Source organism: Rhamphochromis sp. 'chilingali' (assembly GCF_963969265.1).
Source record: "Rhamphochromis sp. 'chilingali' genome assembly, chromosome: 11".
Classification (NCBI taxonomy): domain Eukaryota; kingdom Metazoa; phylum Chordata; class Actinopteri; order Cichliformes; family Cichlidae; genus Rhamphochromis; species Rhamphochromis sp. 'chilingali'.
In genome coordinates this window covers 30,329,242-30,350,488 of record NC_137938.1, presented here as the reverse complement: position 1 = coordinate 30,350,488, position 21,247 = coordinate 30,329,242, and the positions used below count along the sequence as shown (strand labels likewise).

At 38.1% G+C, this 21,247-nt stretch overlaps 1 protein-coding gene across 1 annotated transcript in view; it reads right to left on the bottom strand.

Moving 5' to 3' along the window:
- Positions 1–21,247, bottom strand: part of plekhf2 (pleckstrin homology domain containing, family F (with FYVE domain) member 2) — a 40,139-nt gene that overhangs the window by 7,207 nt on the left and 11,685 nt on the right. The gene's annotated exons all lie outside the window — the stretch shown is intronic.

The window sequence follows — 21,247 nt, the reverse complement described above, 5'->3', positions numbered from 1 at the left end:
AAGCAATTCTAAAAGTTTCTAGTTTGAAAACGAGACCAGCGAGCCTTGACTAATTAAATTTTTATCAACATCTTATTAAAATATAGCAGACTTGCAGGAAAAGTAATATTTTCAGGACTTATTCTTATGCCCATCTGAGTCACCGCAGAGCAAATAAAACCAGACAGAGAACACTCTACCAAGAGTGACCCTGACAATTTAACAAAATATAAATAAATTTTAACAAAATCGTGCCAAGTCCATCACTGTGAGCAGTACTTTACGTAGTTCTTTTAGAGTAACTTTACATATTTAACTCTTGGTCACATGTATGCTTTTGTTTTCTTGCAAATGTTTTTACTCATTCTAGTTGATTCTTTGTGAGTTCTTGTGAGTTCCCACTTGATATCAGTTTAACATTTTGAAGAAAGAAAAAAAAAGCAAAAAAAAAGCAGAGTAATTGGGGTTCTTCCGGCGTTTAACTTTCACTTTGTTATGCCATAAACTGATTATACTGATTCCTGTTTACTGACAGCATAATACTGTAAATACAGAGGGGAGTAGAAACCATTAAAACAATCTCTCTGACCCTGTTCTTAAGTTATACTGGCATAACTGTGTTTGTAGTAGCGGATTTCCTGCCAGTGCCTGTATTTCTTTCTAATGAAGAACCACAGTGCAATGAATCACTGTTCCACTTTCCCTGGTAACTTCACTGATCTCATCTGTCACGTGTTGGTTTAGTGCCACATGATCTGATTTTACACTTAAGCTGTCTGTGCTTAAGACTGGCGTCTATATTGTAAAATGTGACTTCGAGTAGCAATGCGATAATCACATTGGCTGACAAACGTATGGTCTTTAGCACATGTTATATTTAATTGACAGTGACATTTGCCAAATACAAAAATCATATAAAACCCAATTTTCCATATTGCCAAACTCCCATGGCTTCATCTCGTACAGCAAGAGATAGCACCTCATTCATTAACAAATTAAACAGATTGATCAGTCACACTTCATCTGTCAGCAATAAATACTAACTATCCAATTTATTTGTTACGACTTCTGGTGATTGTGGCATAAAAAAAATAATTAGCCACTAGTAGGGCTGGGCTATATATCGAGTTTTAAAAAAAAAATATCGATATATTTTCATACGAGATATAAGATGTGACAATATCCTTTATATCGATATAGTCTATGTTACGTTATAATTATACTTGTGGAGCCACAAGTTTGCCTCTCTTTCGTCCACTTTTGTCTCTGCGCAACGTTACTCGGCCTCGCCTCTCCTTCACTGAACACAACTCCTCCTCCCCCATAGCTTCACCTGCAGGCAGCAACAAGATGGACACGGCAAATCTCCGTTAGCGAGTTGTGGGGCTGGACGGCGTCAACGTGTTAGCGAGCTAACCACGCTAACGACATGCAGCCCACAAGGGCTGCGCGGCCTAAAATCCTTTCATTTTCTCAAAAGTTGATAGCGCGCCTTATGTATGAATTCTGGTTGTGCTTACTGACCGCGAACCGATTTTAGGTGGTACACGGCGCTCAGCAATCTGTCAAAAAAATGTTTAGTACGACTTTGGTAAGCTACAGAGCTGCAGCGCTTGATGGATTGTTGGAGCATTACGGCTACCGTAGTCTGGAGCCTCGCGGAGTGATACGTACTGTGCTTCGACGTAATATTACCGTATTGTGTGTGTATAAGGACCATAAATGGCACCTGCTAAGAGACATGGTTACGAAGCAGATTGCAAACTCAAGGCTATCAGTCACGCAGTAGAAGTTGGGAACAGAGCAGCTGTGAAATCTGTCTTTGTTATTATGCTCAGCATCTGTTAGTTTACATTTTGACTGCACAATTATGAGCTTTTTCTTATGCACAAAAACAACATTGTTTTCTTTTATTTATGGAGCATGATTATTTAATAAATGCTGATAATTTATTTTTGAGAAATTTATTCATGTAAATCTATGCTGTATGTAAATAAAAATGCCTGTGTGACATCTGGGACACAGTGTGACTAAGAACTCTCTTTTTGTTCTTAACTTATGGCTTTAAAAAAAATATTGAGATATATATCTTATATCGCCACCCAGCTAAAAAATATCGAGATATGAATTTTGGGTCGTATTGCCCTAGCGACTAGGTGTAGCAAACAACCCACTGGACATTAACATTACAAAAATAAAGAAATAAATGAAGAAAAGAAAGAAAAGCTGTTAAGTCCCAAACTACAAACTGAAACAACACTGAATAACTGAATGTGCGGGAAATGTCTTCACATAAAATACATTTAGCCTACATAATATTATCCCACAATCCAAATGTAGGTAAAAACGAGCCATCTCTCCCGCAGGGTGACACATAAATAAATAGTTTACCCGATGTGCACCTTTTTTGTCTCTTCTTTTTAACTCTTCAATTCCTGAACATGAACCAGCATTTTTGAACACTATTTTATCTCAGTTTTATTTTTTCTTGTGTGTCCTTTGTAAGTAAAGGTTACAGTCTGAATGGATCCATTCCTCAAGCTTTTAAGAGAGAATTCAATTGAGACTCAATACCAAACACAAGCAGGTGTCTCCTCTCTGATGTGACCCAGATAACAGCACAGCTTATGGGTCTCCCTTTGGCTGAAAGCGCAGTGAAAGAGGTCAAAGGTCACTGGTGATAGATACAAAAGGATGCTGGCACTCTCTAGGCGAGCCCTAGGGTTTGAGAGCAGAGTCGTGCCCTCAAAAAAGATAAGATGAAGTACACACTATAGTACAGACATGAAGCCATGCACAAGCAGCATGGATACTGTGAAATCAGAGAGATAAACTTCTGAAGTCTTATTTACTTAGACAAAGCCTGCTGAGATTCATTCATCTTAAGATCTTGACTTGTGGATGCAGTTTCCTTTTTAATCCTTCCCACTGCTGTGACCACCCATACATGTATATTTTGTTCTGCTTTTTTTTTTTCTTTTCCCGGTGCTTTCCAATCAGCCTTATTAAACCTGACTAAAAAATTTAAACACAATTATTTGCTCCACCCCTCTGGTTATTCTTACTATTTCTTTAATAATGTTTTAGCAAGTTTCTCAGAGACTAATGATTCAGTGATGAAATGGTCAGTAATATCACATTAACATTCATACAAAACAAAAGTGTAAAAAAAAAAAAAAGGAAACACACCACATTTTTTAAAATTATTTTGGGCCTTTCTAGTTTTTTTTGGGTAGATATAGCGAAGACTGACAAGAAAGCGGAACAAAAGAGAGACAGGAGAAGACATGCGGCAAAGGGGCTGCAGGTCGGACAGGAACCCGCTCTCAGACATGTGGCATATGGTCGCCTGCTCGTCCCAATGAGCTAAACCGGCACCCAACTTCACCACATTTGAGGGTCTAGAACCAACATTTCTTAAAATATTCCTGAAATTTGATCATTTTTAAACACAGGCAAAGCTACACAATGTCCCTTCTAAACTTCCCAAACTTCATTATTTGAAAGTTTCTGTAACTCTGCAACAAATAAGCTCCTAGCCACTTGTTTGTTGGTAAGTGGGTGGACTGAACTTGAACAAACTGCATAACTAAACTAACTGTAACATATAGAAACCAAAGTTTAGGTGTGACTGCACTCTTGATTTCAGACTTTAAAGAAAAAAAAAATACAAACAACCAAACAAAACCGCAGTGCAAGAATCGATGCTAATTAGCCAGCAGATGCCAGTGCAGCTTGGGCCGGGCTCCCTAGTGATCTGCACACTAATAACCCTGAGTGAGGGAGTGAACTGCGACAGAAAAGCCCCGTAGAGGACAGAGGGGTTGCTGAAACGCCAACCCTGTTAGCGAGGGCTCATTTCCCACTGCCGAGGCAGCCCGGGGACCAACTCCCATCAGCAGACAGTTGAAGGCACAAAGAGCAAAAGGTTCTGGTGAGAGATAGCGGCATAAATACAGGCTGCAGGCTCCCAACCCAGTAATCAAAGTGAGACAGAGTGGGATGAAACAGACTGAAAAATGCACAGAAAATGCTACAAGAAGAAAGAGCTTTCTTTGCTCTGCAGTGATAAATGACAGCTTTCATGAGCAAAGACAGGAACACAGCCGGGAGCAAACAAAAGAACTCTGAGGGCATAATCAGTCATGACGGTTTAATGGTATGGTCAATATAATGATTTAATATGGTGAGACATTTCAGTTTCAGTTATTTGTCATTTAAGTGAAATGTCATCTTGCAAACAGGTCAAGTTTCTTCTAATGATTTTTCTCTTTTCTTTACCTTAAGCTCAAAATGCTATCATTTGTAAATGCTTCAATTTAAAAATAATTAAAACAAATATAATTATCCTTTTAAAAGTGGTTAAAGTACAGCAAAACAGTTATGTATGATCTCTGTGGGATTTCAAATAAATAAAATAAATGATCAATTACAGCAAAAACAAACAAAAAAAAACAAAACGTGTTATTTGTTTCAGGAATACAGTTAACAGATGGGTGCTTCTGCTGGCAGACACATTCTTTAATGTAGCTTAAGAAAGCCAACTTTAATATGCCAAAGGAAATAAAGAAAAATTCTGGAAACAGAAATGCCTTTGTGTAAATCTAATAATTTTATCAATTAAAATCTGTTTTATTGATGAAAGTAAAGTAACATTGTAATTGATTAAGTAGACTTTGGCGAAAATTTTTTTAAATCAATAAAAAAAACAAATGATACTGGGATTATTAGTGAAGGATAAAAAGTAAATGCAGTCCATTACATTCATTTGCCAATGTGGCTCATAAAAGAAATAAACGTCACAGCCAGAACCAATTATCCATCTCTGTTATGTTGGTATTTAGTGTCCGTTTCCCTTAGGGATAGATTGGGTTCGTCAGCCAGCTGGAGATTGGCGAACTGAACTCTTTGTGCCAGCGTTGCCCTCTGTGGAGCTCAACTTTACCAGCTGCTGATTCTCATTTGTGAAAATGAATACATCAATCATCCATCTGTGCTCCCCTGGACAGAGAGAGGTAGACGAAACTGAGCCAGGTTGGAGCAAATTATTTAATGCATCAACCACCCTGACACCAGATTACAGCTGCCTGACTAAGGTGTGAATACTGCCAAGGTTACAGGTTTGAATATCCCTAGAGACCCTTGCAGCAGTGCACCCACAGAAAATTTGTTTTATGAGTTTGCATTTCCTATGTAAATTGCTGCTAATTATAGGGAAAACAGACGATAGTTCAGAGGTGGTAATTTTAGCACAGTTAGTTGTGATGTATATAAATGCAGTTGCTGATTTCTAGAAGACTCTGAAGAATACCAAGTTTTTTTCCACCTCTCACCAACTCAACATCTTTGTTATCTTTAATTTTCATTTAATTATATTATGGGCAATATATTAGATAATTTTCCCTCTTCTTCGGTAATAAAACAGTAATAGTTTGCAATGAAGTTGAAATAAAGGGGTAGTAACCACACTGAATGATGTAATTTACATTAGGGCTGGGCTATATACCGTTCACGGTAATACCGGTGTAATTTTGGGCAACGATAAGAAAATGAAATATCGCGATAGAATATGGGTAAAACACGCATGTGCAGTGCCTATGTTTACATACGCACATGGCGGCGACGCAGAATGAGAAGAGCGAAAGTGGATCGTTGAATGAAACGGATGAACCAGAATTGGTTTGTAAAAATGCTGCAACTTCAGTGGTGTGGAACTTTCGTCCGTCAGATACAAAACAAAGCACTATTTTTGCTAGCGCATGCTAGCGGGCCGTCGTTATTACAGTGTTGTTTGGAAAATACAGCACACTTAAAATCAATCCTTTGATTTTTCTGAAAATCGACAGTGCCCCTTATAATCCCGTGCGCCTTATGTATGAATTCTGGTTGTGTTTACTGACCTCGAAACGATTTTATGTGGTACATGGCGCTCTAAAATCTGTCAAATGTTTTAGTACGACTTTGCTAAGCTACGAACCCGCACCACTTGATGGATTGTCGGAGCATTACGGCTATCGTAGGCAGGCGCAGAGTGATACGTACTGCGTATATATCATGATAAATATTTTTGGTCATAACCCAGTTATAGCTTGTAACAATCTTGATTTTTATCTGAAATGAATATAATGTGGTATCAATTCGGGTTAAGAATGTGAAAACAAATGTAACAATACCTATGATGAAAAAAATGGCTTAGTAAGCTTTTAGTAACAATGTTAATATGTGAGAAATGTTACATTTTGTACATTGGCCTTACCTAATTACATGTTATTTAAAGTGCTTTAATTGGTTATTACTTCTCTAGATCCCACATTACGCCACTATTTCCATGTTATTACCAAGCTGTAATAAAAGTAACTTTTCCATAAAACCCAGAGGTGTTTTGCAAATTGTTTAATCATTTGCCCGCATGGTCTTTCATTAGCTTTGCCTAAAGATAATATATTTTATTTACTACAAACTAGTGCAAATCACATACCATCTCAACTTTTCAAACAGGGCTGTTCATGGGTAGTTTTGGTTTCTTAGCTGGAGTCTGGTGTTTTGAATGTCAATGACGACTGGCTGTGCTACCTAGGGTTACGGGAACAGCAGTGGCTTTAGATAAGCCCAATGATTAATTCATTACGAGCTGCTGACCTCTCTCTCAGTTTACAAGAGGTGTTCATTTATTGCCAACACCCAAAAACATTAAACCTCCATGAAAAAGCAATAAATAAATAATATAAATAAATAAATAAATATTAAAATTATAAATAATTAAAAAGCAGGGCACTTTGTTCTCTTTAACAAGTGGGGAAGAACGACACGACAAGTAAGGCAGAGATTATGGTTTTGTCATGGCTATTACCCTTTATGAGAGATGCAAGATGTTCTAACCCCAACAAAACCCTGAAAAGGAAAAAACAACAACAAAAAACCCCCACCTTATCTTCCTTTTTAAGTCCCATCTTATTGTGCTCAATACAAAAGAACTTGCCCGTTTTCCATCTTAAGTTCAGTTATTCTATGCTTTATAAGGTGAAATCTGTGTGTGCTCTCAAACTGTGGTAAGTAGAGTTAAAATAAGTTGAATAAATATGATTCTTGTAGGAAAAATACACAAAGAAGACACTGCTGTTGATACTGTACTTAGCGATATTTCACTAAAATTCATCTCCAATCCTTCATTACTCTGACAGTTGCTAAAGTTTGGGGAGTTGTGGTGTGAACTGTTTTGCTTTCTAAAGTGGGCCATCTAATAAAAATTTTGCAAACAAATAAGCAAAAACAAGGTTTTACTTTCGAGTTGCCAAGGTGATGCCAGTGTAAAACAATCTCACACTTAATTATAAATAACCACCTATGTTAAGTGTTTCTACTGCAGGCGGACCTCTTGGTTACAGTCATTATTACATGGCACTTGTTAACTTTGAACTTCAGAATTAGATGCAATTTCTCATTTAACAATTTTCAAGCAGTGTAAAATGGCCTTAAAAACTCTTGAGATTTTCTTGAGTATAGCACGTACTCTCAAAATTACATAGATAATAGCATGAATATGCCAACTCGTGGGAATTGTCAGAGAAACTGCCTTTTCTGTAATTTGGTTGTGGTTTGCAAACAAGATGTTTGAGATATTTGTGAAAGAAGACTTCTCTGGAATATACGAAAAGATGACGTGGGTGATTCAAGACTTTAGTATGACCAGCAATTAAACCACCAGTGGACACCGCACTGGGAAGTCTGGGAAGTAAGAAGCAGTGACAGCAATGAGTCAGACGCTAAAGGGAGAGAGTAAAGATGGTGAAAGCAGGGCAGGGAAGAGAGAAAGAGCCATTCTGTAGACTGTAAACAGCAAACACGGACACAAGGGCACCCATTTATCCAGAGGAGAGAATGTGAGGGTGGAGGCCATCAATGATGAGGCAGTGTCTTTGTTCTTGCCTTTTCCATTCTACATCTCTTTAAGCTGCTGCTCTTATTACAAATGATAAAGCATTAAAACATATTCTTTAGAACCGATCAGTACAAAGGTGTCTTCATTTTAAAAGCAGCAAATCTGATCTAAAAGCAAATGGTACAGACAGTGTTTTGACACTGAATGTAAAGGGAAGATTTATATTAACATTATAATTAATAAGGCAGAAACTAAAATTTCCCCACCCAATTTTCTCCTTTGTAAAGTTTAAATTCTGTCCATGTATACGAGGAGTTCAACAGGTCTGACATGTTGGCCCACATATCACCAGTAGGAAAACCACACAAACTTAGCATGCATAAATTTAATTATGCATGATGATAAACTTCATCCAAAGTGAGACAAAAACCAAATCATTCCCAGTTTGAATAGATCTCAGGTAGAGCTGTGCGATATGACAAAATATATCGGATGATGATATGAAAACATCTATCATTTCAAATTATACGCCATCCTTTGTTTCATGGTGTCGCAAAATACACTGTTTAGGCATCGGGGCACAGAGAATACCAGCATAGCCAGTGAAAATGAAGCAGGAACAGGCAGCTCCAAATAAAAGGACCAGTCAAAACAAATCAAGGACCTTATTCCTAAACGAGGGGCTACCTCTGTAGCATGGACATGGTTTGGTTATGAAAAGTCTGACACAGCAGAAAACGGAAAACTATGCCGCAAACCTGTCCCCACCACAGACTCAAACACGACAAACCTCTTCTACCACCTACGCAAGAATCAGGTGAAAGAGTATGGAGACTCAAACTTTAGAAGAGGCTTTTCCCAGCAGCACACCATGTAATAAATACCTCCAAAAGTTGATTCTGTTCATCTGGATGTAGCGTTTTCAGTGGGAGAAATGTTTTGCCACTCATCCAAGTGACTTCTTCAGTCTTAGCTGACTGCAGGTTTCCCCAATCTTATAAACAGGATATTTGCATAATGACTGAAACCAGCCCACTGAAGGAACAATGGGCTGGGAGGTCAGTTCCTTAATCATAATTATGCAAATTCTCATGACCATTGATCAACAACCACTGATCAATGGCCATGAGTACTAGGGCTGGGCCATATTATACCGTTCACGGTAATACCGGTATAATGTTAGGCAACGATAGGAAAATGAAATATCGCGATAGAATGGGAGTAAAACGCGCATGCGCAGTGCCTTTGTTTTCATACGCACATGGCCGATTGTTGAGTGAAACAGATGAACCAGAATTGGTTTGTAAAAATGGTGCAACTTCCGTGATGTGGAACTGGTTTGGTGTTTGTCCGTCAGATACACAACAAAGCACATTTTTTTGCAGAACATGCAAGCGGCCGTTGTTATTGTCATATTTGTCGGACTAAGATGCTCTTAAATCTGGGAGTAATCTGGGTCCTAAACTCCGTATGCTTCAGGTCAAACAACACTGCAGCATCACTTAGAGTTAAAAACTGTCTAAATTCTTTCATCTTTAATAAAACGATCAGCATTGCTGCTTTACCAGGTGTAACTATAAAGTTTAACTTCCAGGCATCCATGAAAACAAAAGTTATTACATTTAACGGAGTTAGAAGTTAGCAGGAAGCTAGCGGAAGTTAGCTCGCTAGTTTCGCTAGTTACCTAAGCATGATATTGCATGTTCTGACTGAGAGATTTCTGAAAAAAATCAAACGTACAACTCTGCTATCACTTCCAACATAAATGAAGACAGGAAACTAAACAGCAGTGACGTTTGTAGGGTTACTGAAGTTGGGCTAGCTGGTATATAATGATGTGCTACGTGATCACTAGCGACACAGCTATGTTAGCATAACATAAACAGTGAAGCTGGAGGACGAACACTAACACTTTTCCACTTATAAAAGTTAACGTGAAGGTTCTTCATGGTTAGAGACAAATGCAATCGCATGGCAGGATGCTGTAAACGGACCAAACTTCAGTCAGGAGAACAACTGAGATAATAATAAGAAAGCTGCACCGCTTGATGGATTGTCGGAGAATTACGGCTATCGTAGGCAGGCGCCTCACGGAGTGATACGTACTGTGCTTCAACATAATATTACCGTATTGTGTGTGCATAACCTCTTTTTAAGTTTTGTGGATATTATACATGGTTATGCTGAGGATATGTCGGCCAATTTCCACTGGAAATGCCTTTTGGTTAAACTGTCAGCAAGCAATTTGCATTTGCACTGTAAAATTTTTATATAACTTTAATGCAGATAAAAAAAAAACAGCTGCTTGTTTAAGTGAAAATACATTGATGTTTTGGGGTTTTTTTTGCACTAATAAAGATGTGGAGTTGTAAAGTATTTTGTCTAGTGTCAATTATATCGTCAGTTATATAGTTATTGCAAATTTTCAAATGTATATCGTGATAAATATTTGTGGTCATATCGCCCTGCTTTATAACTAACTGTACTTCACTTTCAATATAAAATCTTCAGAGCCACTCTTCAATCCCACAGAAGGCGAAAATTTTCTCTAAGAATTATGGAATAAATATCAGTTAAACAACGTGTACCAGTTTTTCTCCCTCATTGTTTCACTTTGCTGTTATTTTCTTTCTTGAAAAGTTTCTCGAGTGTTCCTTGAGACTTTAGCTCATTGAAATTTAAAATTTAAAGTACTTTTCTAATCTCTCGATAAAGTCTTTGTCTGAAACAATACACTCTTTATAACAATATTCAGTAAAATCCAAATAAGGGACACTGAGAAAAACGTCCTGCCTCTTGTACCTCAGCATTTGTGTAAATTAGTCTATTGTAAATTAGAGACAGCAGAAAGCATGTCATCCTCACTCCTAATCCTGTTCTTTATCACATCAAATTTGTGAAAGAAACTCTGGCCAGTGTTTCCTCAAACCTACTGAGCTAACTAGAAACTAGTTCAGCCCTAACTCATCCTCCCAAGATTAATTACCACAGCTTTCCTTTTCAAAACACTTCCTATATATTAACACACTGTGTATTTGAGTATGATAAAGAGCTGTAATGCTTATTCTTATCGTTAACGTTAAAAAAAAAAAAAAATGTAGAAGCGATCATCTACATTACCATAACGCATCCCACCGTGACAGTATCGATCTTTAACCTATCCCAATTTCTGATGTTGTCAGCATAGTAAACATAATTCTCACTTGCTGAATTACTGTTAAGAACTATATTGCACCTCCAAGAGGAACTGCCTCATGTCATATCTAAGAGCAAATTCTCACACTTCATGCAAATGATAGTGACACAGGGCTTCCCCTTAAGACTACTCAAACCAGAGAAGACTAATATTTCCATCCTACCCTAGTTCACTTGTGTGCAAGAACAGTTTACTGAGGTAATGACAACTGCCACCAGTCCTATAAACACTCTGTTCTTCAGAGGCCATCAAGTGGGGGGAAAACCCACTTTTCTAAATGAGATACGTCCAGGGTTAAAATCACACTAATAACAGGCCAAAAACTCTTGACAAATAACAGGTCGGCTACTCTAAGACATCGGTTTCTGCCAAACAGTCAACGCTCTTTTACCTGTAAATGTCACGCTAATAATCACCACCGTTTTAATGGGCCCAATCATGATTTAAAGTTTCTCTTCCCAAGGAAAAAATGCTCAAAAGAAGTTCCACGAGAACATTACACAAATATTTGTAGAACAAACTACAATAAAATTTCCCAGAGGCCACAAGCAATTATCACTAATTACATAATGAAGCTTAATAGTCTTCATCTTAGCCCCCAGAACTTAAAAAAGTGAATCATCTAAACAGTCATTTCCCATTCTGACTTTAGCTGTCTTCAAACATTGATCAGCAGAGTGATTAAATCCCTTCCCAAATGAAACCGTTTCCCTTTTAGGGTCACTGAGATCAGGAGATATTTAACTTCCAGGAGCCACAAAGAAACTTTCAGAGTAAAAGTTAAAACTGAGATATCCTTTACCACAGATTATAAAACTATGGTGTCACCATTTCAATATTATTAAGTTGTTTATTGCTTTATTACTGCGCAGTAACCTCTTAGGAAATGTTCTAAATTACAATCACACATTCCTTCAGAGAGTCTTTTTTTTTTATTTACAAAAAAAGCAGATCCCAAAGCAAGCCCTTTACTAAAAATTAAATAACATCCATTTTAATAAACTCACCCTTTCACCTCAATTTATAATATCACACATTTAAAAACAAATCAACATGTGCTTCAATATTTCTTTTGTTTGGTACACAAGCAACTTTACTTTTCTACATTCACAAGGGTCTTTATTATTTATTATGTTCAACTGCTTGTTAATGAAAATGTCTAAACAGCCAATCATATGATAGCAACTCATGACGAGCTGCTGACAGCAACGCATGAAGACGGTCCAGACAGCAAGCTGAAATTTAAACCCAGCATCAGAATAGTGAGCAGCAGTTCTCGCTGAAAATACCGTGTATGTCAGAGGTCACAGGAAAAGAGTCAGGTTGCCCTGAACTGAAAGGAGGGCAACAGTAACTTCAACAGCCGCTTGCTGCGAGGCATGCAGAAGAGCATCTCTGAATAAACAACACATTATTATAACACAGTATTCCTGTTGACCATCCACAGCATCCACAGTGTACCCATCTTCTAATGGCTGCTTCCAGCAGGATAACATTCTCAGACCAATTTTTATAACATAACATTAAGTTCACTGTCCTCAAATAGCCTCCACAGTCTCCAGATCCCAATCCACTTTTGCAATGTGTTGGAACGGGAGATGTGCAGCTGAAGAACAACTGTTTGATACTATCGTATCAATGTGAACAAAATCTCTGAGGTATGTTTATGTAACCTTGTTGAAACTATGCAATGAAGATTTCAGGTAGTTTTGAGAGGAAAAGGGTGTCTATGCCAGTACTACTAGCAATAATAATGATAATAATAATAATAATAATAATAATAATAATAATAATAGTAATAATAATGTTATTTTCTGTCAAACATTTTGTCTAAGTGACACTGGTGTCACTGAAAGAATACCACATGAAGATATTAAAAAAAACGCACAAAAATCTAACAGAAAATACTCAAAAGATATGGGAAAAAAATCCTTTAAAAAAGAAATTACAGTTAAAAAAAAAAAAAAAAAAAAAACTAAGTTAAGCTGTCAAACTCATTTGAGTACTGAAAGACTGAACACTGCACATGTTTCATTTACACAAAAGGGAAAAATAATCAGAAAAATATATAATGGTATCAACTATTGACTGGATTTCACAATGGGTGCATCCCCATTAAGCTTGTTGACAGGGAATTACAAACATCGGAATTGGGCCACTTCAGTGAGTAATAGTCTGGGATGCCAAAGTACATACTCTCTGGACATCTTATCACTATAAAACCTTTACTACAGAGCAAGCACGGGGAACTTCAGCGTGTAACAGAGTGGTAGTATCACTGTTTTGATTTGCTGAGATCTTTACTTTGCCTGGGAAAGCCTCAACACGGGAAGGAAATCGTTTCATCACACCTCCCTTCTGTCATTACAGTCAGCAGCAATGTAAGTTTAATCTGTCACACATACAGGTTCAAACAGATTTAATGCACAACCAGGCAATCTAGCAAGCTGTTGCGTCAAATACATGCTGAAACGTGCTGCGGATTCCCAACAAGAGCCACTGGCTGAAATTTATCAAAAGGCTAGCGCTCATAAAACTTTACATTGATTGTTTGTGTTCTTTCTTGCACTTAAGTCTTTAGAATAGAAAACCAGTGCTGCAGACCAAATCGTCACACTTTTAGAATCAAGTTTTTGTAACATGACAGAAATCATAAAGATGTTTTAAATTCCTGGACCACAGATAGGTACATTAGATAAAATGTAACTGGACAATCAAGCAAAACACTGTCTACTGTGAAGCACAGAGTAAAACTCAAAAACCCTCAGTAAACATACACATCACTTGAAATACACAGTAGGCATAGAATGCAAAGGAAGAGAGGGGCAAAAAGGCACCTAAAAGTTATCCCTGCCCATGTTTCCTTTAGATTTTGCGCAAGACTTAAGTCATCCACACCCATATACTGTGGAACAGAGTCATCCTAGTCATTTAATTTCCATAGGTTATCCATAAAGACATTTTGTGAATATTTAAGTTTAAAAAAATACATATATACACACACATACATATATACACACACACACATATATACATATACATACATATATACATATACATACATATATACATACATATATACATATACATACATATACACATATACATACATATACACATATACATGTATATACACACACATATATATATATATATAAAAAAAAACACCCAGCACGCCCCTGCGGGCGGTTTATCCTTCAAGCTCGGGTCCTCTACCAGAGGCCTGGGAGCTTGAGGGTCCTGCGCAGTATCTTAGCTGTTCCCAGGACTGCGCTCTTCTGGACAGAGATCTCCGATGTTGTTCCCGGGATCTGCTGGAGCCACTCGCCTAGCTTGGGAGTCACCGCACCTAGTGCTCCGATTACCACGGGGACCACCATTACCTTCACCCTGCACATCCTCTCGAGCTCTTCTCTGAGCCCTTGGTATTTCTCCAGCTTCTCGTGTTCCTTCTTCCTGATATTGCTGTCATTCGGAACCGCTACATCGATCACTACGGCCGTCTTCTTCTGTTTGTCTACCACCACTATGTCCGGTTGGTTAGCCACCACCATTTTGTCCGTCTGTATCTGGAAGTCCCACAGGATCTTAGCTCGGTCATTCTCCACCACCCTTGGGGGCATCTCCCATTTTGACCTCGGGACTTCCAGGTTATACTCCGCACAGATGTTCCTGTACACTATGCCGGCCACTTGGTTATGGCGTTCCATGTATGCCTTGCCTGCTAGCATCTTGCACCCTGCTGTTATGTGCTGGATTGTCTCTGGGGCATCTTTACACAGCCTGCACCTGGGGTCTTGCCTGGTGTGATAGACCCCAGCCTCTATGGATCTTGTGCTCAGAGCTTGTTCTTGTGCTGCCATGATTAGTGCCTCTGTGCTGTCTTTCAGTCCAGCTTTGTCCAGCCACTGGTAGGATTTCTGGATATCAGCCACCTCCTCTATCTGCCGGTGGTACATACCGTGCAGGGCTCTGTCCTTCCATGATGGTTCCTCGTCTCCCTCCTCTTTCTTGGGTTTCTGCTGCCTGAGGTATTCACTGAGCACTCGGTCAGTTGGGGCCATCTTCCCAATGTATTCTTGGATGTTCGTTGTCTCATCCTGGACTGTGGTGCTGACACTCACCAGTCCCCGGCCCCCTTCCTTCCGCTTAGCGTACAGCCTCAGGGTGCTGGACTTGGGGTGAAACCCTCCATGCATGGTAAGGAGCTTTCTTGTCTTTATGTCAGTGGCTTCTATCTCCTCCTTTGGCCAGCCTATTACCCCAGCAGGGTACCTGATCACGGGCAGGGCGTACGTGTTGATGGCCCGGATCTTGTTCTTACCATTCAGCTGACTCCTCAGGACTTGCCTGACCCTCTGCAGGTACTTGGTGGTTGCAGCTTTTCTAGCGGCCTCTTCATGGTTCCCATTCGCCTTCGCCAGGCAGTGCACAGGTTGGTCAGTCTGGTCTTGCAGTCTCGGCTGATTGTTCTGTCTACCAGTAGCTGGTGTTTTGCGCCTCTGGTATTCTTGCCAATTCCTTTCTGTGTCCCGCTCATGTATTGACCCATGTGCCTGTTCATCTTAGCCGATATGATGCCTGACAGGAGCTTCCATGTAGTACTGAGGCAGGTTATTGGTCGGTAGTTGGAGGGGACCGGTCCCTTCTTGGGGTCCTTGGGGATCAGGACCGTCCGGCCTTCGGTTAGCCATTCCGGGTGTCTCTCGTTAACTAGCAGCTGGTTCATTTGTGCTGCCAGACGCTCGTGTATATATATATATATATATATATATATATATATATATATATATATATATACACATACTAGCAAGTTGTGACCCAAGTGTTGGCTTGGCTGTACGGTTTCCATTTCTTTCTGGTTAATTCAGGGTGTTTCTATATGCACCATGAAAAGAATTTGTTATATCTCTTCCCCCAAATCTCTGCGGCCCATTCACTCCCACTCTATCCAAATAACAGAAAACAACTGGAGGCTGCCAATTCAATCCTAAGGGTAAAGTAAAACTGGAAAGAAGCTACTACCACAGTCCTGGATATTATAATATAAACTTTTACAAATATCTGTGTTTTGTAATGGCTATAATTAAGAATGGTACTGTTCTTTTTAGTAGTATTAGCATTAAATACCAATACTACTAATACTAGTAAATAGTATTTATCTATTTGTTACTTAATAGCAAGTAATTATTTTATTTTCTAGTATCTACTGTGTACACGTGAACAACTATGCATAACAAAACACCAGTGGTGTTTGAATCACAAGTCTTATCACTATATCTACCTCTGATTTTAGTACCCTGAAAGTGAAACTAAACTAAACCCATCCTCCATCCTAAACACACACAGCCTACTCAACTGATTTTAGCTGTCACTAACTGTTCATGTTTGCAATACTGTCCATATCCGACTAACTTCTCTGTGCTAAAGTGAGGACAAGCAAAATAAATTTTTCATTTAATCTATTATTAAACTCAATTGGCTTCTCTCAAAATGTAAAAGAACCCACCCACCATTTTAATCACACTCTAGATCTTGTTCTAACCTATGGAATAGAAACTGAACATTTAACAGTATTTCTGAAAACCCTCTTTTGTCTGATCATTTCCTAATAACATCTAAATTTACAATAATATATTATACAGCAGTGGGGAATATATTCCATCACAGTAGATGTATTTATGAAAGTGCTATAACAAAGTTTAGGGATATAATTCATCCACTGTTATCTTCTTGTGCCACCACAGAGCAGAGCAGCTACCTGAATGCTACATCCACAGAGGTCGATTATCTTGTTAATAATTTTACTTCTTCACTATGTATGAAAAAGAAAGCTTCAAATCAGAAGTACTTGACTCCCTCGTATAACTCTCAAATGCACACCTTAAAGGAGATAACTTGTAAGCTGGAGAGGAAATGGCGTCTCACTATTTTATAAGATCGTCATTTACGTGGAAATAGAGTTTGCTGCTTTAAAAAAAGCCTTCTGTAAAGCTCAAACATCTTACTATTAAATAAAACAAATAAAATTTTAATCAATAGAGAAAAAATTTACTCATAATCATCTCACAGACGTAACATTATGTACAGTTACCACTGATATTTATTTAGAGTTTTTTTCTACAATTGATCTTTCTGAGTAACTAGGGTAATTACTTCCTCCAAACCATCAATGTGTCTCTTAGACTCCATTCCAACAAGACTGCTCAAAGAAGTCCTACCATTAATTAATACTTCAATCTTAAATATGATCAGCCTATCTCAATTAAGCTGTGTACCACAGGCCTTCAAGCTGGCAGTAGTTAAACTGTTATTTAAAAAGCCATCACTGACCCAGCTGTCTTAGGTAATTATTGGCCAATCTCAAAAAATCTTTAAAGTCTAGTTGTCAAACAGCTAACAGATCATCTGCAGAAAAATGGCTTATTTGAACATTTCCAGTCAGGTTTCAGAGCTCATCACATTATGGAAACAGCTTTAGTGAAGGTCGCAAATAATCGTCTTATGGCCTCTGACAGTGGACTTACCTCTGTTACCTAGACCTCAGTGCAGCATTTGATACTGCTGACCATAATATTTCATTACAGCGATTACAGTATGCTGTAGGCATTAAAGGTACTGCGGTGCAGTAGTTTGAATCGTATCTACCTAATAGACTCCAATTTGTTTATATAAATGGAGAGTCCTCTTCGCACACTAAGGTTAATTATGGAGTTCCACAGGGTTCCCTCGAGAACCAGCTTCAAATTGTGACCCCAACTGGTCACAGCAAATGGCCGCTCCTCCCTGAGCCTGGTTCTGTTGGAGGTTTCTTCCTGTTAGAAGGGAGTTTTTCCTTCCCACTGTCGCCAAAGCACTTGTTTATAGGGGGGGTCACATGATTATTGAGGTTTACTCTGTTTTCTTTGTACTATTGTAAGTAGTGCATTGAGGAAACTTTTGTTGCGATTTGGTGCTGTATGAATAAAAATGAAAGAAAATGAATTGAATTAATGGCTCATAATTTACATCAAATATCTGGGTGGTTAACCAACTATATTTCAAGCCAGTTAACTATCTGATTTATTACAGTACTTTGAGGTACTCAAGTTCTCTAATGTGTTTTATTAGCTGAAGGATCCCCTTAATTTCAGAGAGCTATGGAAACACCATAAAGTGTACTTATAGACAAATGTGCTACTTTAGCAGAAGATTAATATAGTCATCTTGTTTTTCTTGGAAAAACAAAGGTGTGAAAAAAGTTTCGATGTTAAGGCAACCCTATAGTAACATGAGGTTACTATTTTTTAGTATGCAGCATATAAACAGACAAATATGTACACTGTGAAATTATTATTGTAAATCTAGCTGTCTTGAATGTCTTGAGTTGAGCTTTGGAGCTTTGTAGTAATCTATAGTGGCAGCTGCAGCAAAGACTCACAACAAAAATCACCACACAGGTTCGAGACATTGCTTCATGAGGAACTGCAACAGAAATGACAGCACAATAATTGTCTTTGAAAGAAATTTACAAGGAGCAAAAGCTCTAATAGTTTTTCCCTCCCACTGTGCACCACGCTTACTGTCACACTCTGAAGCCTCGCTGCTCACGCAACCAATGAACACAGCAGAGAATAAGAGCTGTCCCTATGCCAGGAAAACAAGATATTGTTGTGAAGCACTTGGATACTGTACATAGTTTTTTTTTTTTTTTTTTTTTTTTTTTTTGGGGGGGGGGGGGGGGGGGGGGATTTCCTTCTGTGCAAACAATGAAAAAATTTCTGGTATGACAGTATGAAATCTACCAGCAAGTTTGAGCCAGCAACAATGATGTGAATTGAAGTATAACTACTGCTGTGACTGATGTCAGTTGGACACGAAGAGACGGTATATATTTACATGTTGTTTTTTTTTAAATAAAACATGAATCCCCTAAACAGAAACCAGATATCTACACAACAAATGAATATCTGATAACATGCTGGATGACATCATGACAATGATACCTTATAGAATAGTTACCTAAGAAATGGAAATATTCAAATGATCAATTTGACAACTGAAAATTATCCCAACAACAAAATAATTTCTCTTACTAAATTTCTGATTATTTATTAAGTATTTATTAATTTCTCTCTCTCTCTCAGGTCAAATACAAACTTGATGACAGACAACCAAAACAAACACACTGAGATGCACCAGTGATAAGATTAAAAAACGTAAAAACAGTTAAGTAAGATTAATGGGTTAGTAAAATGCCAATCGCCCCTTTTAAGTGAGCGTTCACTTGAAGCACAGCGCCTGGGTTTCCGGAGAAACTAATCTTCATTGTGATACTCATTATTTCTGACTGTGATTGTAAGTTATGTCAAGCAGGTTAATACAAGAAAGCCTGGCTTTGTTTTACACCCCTGAGCATCTGTAGGAAGGAAAAATGATATTCTGAGAAATATAAAGATTATAACCATGTTACTTCATGTCACTGCACAGGCTGAGTATATTCAGTAGACTGTTTGCCTAACACTAAAAAGCTTTCCAGTGTAGGATAATAATACTTAAAATCTAACAAGAATAAGCACCGACATGAAATCTGAAAAACTGGACATGGTTCATGAGCACAAATGACACAGACAAGCCAAATTAGAGTAACAAAAGTAAAACATGCTCTGCTGGGGCCACATTAAAAAAAAAAAACCCGAAGTGAAACTGTGACTTACTATGGAAGACCTTTAAGTGTTGAGTAATGGTGTGGCCTGAAATGAAAATGAGAAGTACTAATGCTGAAAGTAGATGCTTACAGGACATGCTCTTCTTCTTAGTTTTGTACTGTTACTTTAGTCCCCTATTAGTCTCATAGAAAAGCTGTTGTATGTGACTTATGCAAATATTTAATGCTTTTTATAATTGAAAAGATATTCAAAGTACTGACCTACATGATCAAAAGGCTTGTTCAATGTCCAAAAACAGAAAGACAGCATGATTTATTCAATTGTACAACACTTCTGCTCTGTAAAATGATAAATAAAAAGTTATAAAAAAAAAAAAATGAATTGTCACCTGTAAGTGCATTAAGTCCAATCTCCTGTATTCTAGAACGAGTTCAAATAAACTACTGAGGTGCAGCATTTTCCCCACACAGAGTATATTTTACAATTCACTTTTTCACCTGTCTGAAACAAAAGCTTGAGAGATTTACTATTGGACAATGCACTCAATTTAGCACAGGACTTTCAAGTCTAGGGTTTCCCTATGAACAAAATGGTCAGATTACTCTTGGTGTGACAGTCTTTGATGATTCAGCTGTCTCCAGTTTTCTTTAATAATTTATACAATATAATAAATGCAGCATCAAGTTAGATTTCCTGTTAGCCAAATATAGCTTACGGTACTAATGTTGGGTTGCTAGTGATAATTTTAACAATTGCTGAATGTTAGGACAACGTGACGGGTCAGTTGAGCCTTGACCATCACTGTTATGATAATACAGAACACCACCAACACGGGGATATCACATTGCGCACTGCAATCCAGGCGGTGGAGCTGGAGAAAAGATGGGTGTGCCTCCACACATGCTTACATATGCACCTTCTTCCTCGCTTTCACCACAAAGACACTATTTTTGTGGGACACACTCTCGTAACAAATGTTACAAGAGGCCTATAAATAATTAAAAAACATGCACCACTAGAATAATTACGCATAGTTCTTATTACTATTGAATGCAGTGTCATCTACTAGTTGAAACAAGGTGCTACTAAGTACAAACATCTACTCTAAAACAGGACTAAATTTGAAAGTCCACTCACAATTAAGCTGCTCTGTTCAACCTTATATTAGCACAGTCTAGCTAATGTTAGCTATACAGCAGAGAGAGACTAAAAGAAGTAGGATACACAGTGTCCATTCATTTTTAATGGCTTCATATCTTGTATCAATAGATAATGACTTGATAACAAACACAAATAGTTCTCAGATCACTGTAGAGCATCTTTGTTCAGTTTCACCCTCTCATGAATGTTATCTCTAAAATAACATCCACATCCTGAGTCACAACAATCCCTTAAACTGAGGTTTATAGGCAGACAATGCCTAGAGAGGCAGTTGGAGAGCCATAAAGTATAATGCCCTATTTTGTAGATTTAAAGGGTATCAATTTTGCTTTTCCCCCCCTCTTTTTTCCCGTGCATGCATGTATGTATATATATATTTATATA